Here is a 961-nt window from a genome sequence, read left to right on the forward strand (position 1 = left end):
ATCATTGATCATATCTTCACAGGATTGGATGTGTAAGTCAGAATGTATGTGGTAAGCACTGATGGCACAGTTGCATGTAATCATTGTAATGAGGGGCATTTATAAATATCCTGTACTTTACTGGGAAAGGTAAAGTATCATTGATTCTGATCTGATTAGGCCCTACATGAAAGCCAGGTTTGGAGCAGTCTCTGGCCTCTCCCACATATGTGGTAAAAGAGCTTGGAATAAAGGTTACTTGTAATGCTGAACACAGAAGTGGAGACTCCTCTTCCATCCCTCTCCAACAATAAGCATTTTACCTAAATGGTCAAAGTTAAAAATCACACAACACCAGGTTATACTCCAACAGTTTTTTTGGAAGCACTAGCTTTCAGAAAATTGCTCCTTCAGCGCTTCGAATGCAATGCTTCCAAATAAACCTTTGGAATATAACCTGGCGTTGTGCGATTTTTAACTTTGTCCACCCCAGTCCAACACCGGCTCCTCCACATCATATCTAAATGGTAAAAGACCGCAGAGCTCTGAGGTTAAAATGAAATCAGTCATGAACTATTGAATGGTGGAGGTGGCTCGAAGGTTTGCGTGGCCTACTCTTGTTCTTTGTTCATAAATGCAGAGAGCTCTGGGTGTTCTGATACACTACAAAAGTAGGGAGGTTATGTTTCAATTACAGAGAGCACAAAGAGACCACATCTGGATGATTGTGTACAGTATTGATCTCCTTACTAGAGGGGGGATGCAAATGGTTTGAATCAGTTCAGGAGGTGTTTGCTAGACTAATACCAGGAATGAGGTAAAAACAATGACTGCAGATGTTGGAAACCAGATTCTGGATTAGTGGTGCTGGAAGAGCACAGCAATTCAGGCAGCATCCGAGGACAGGCAAAATCCGAGGACAGGCAAAATTGACGTTTCGGGCAAAAGCCCTTCATCTGGAATAAAGGCAGAGAGCCTGAAG

This window comes from Chiloscyllium plagiosum, chromosome 1, assembly GCF_004010195.1.
Source record: "Chiloscyllium plagiosum isolate BGI_BamShark_2017 chromosome 1, ASM401019v2, whole genome shotgun sequence".
Classification (NCBI taxonomy): Eukaryota; Metazoa; Chordata; class Chondrichthyes; order Orectolobiformes; family Hemiscylliidae; genus Chiloscyllium; species Chiloscyllium plagiosum.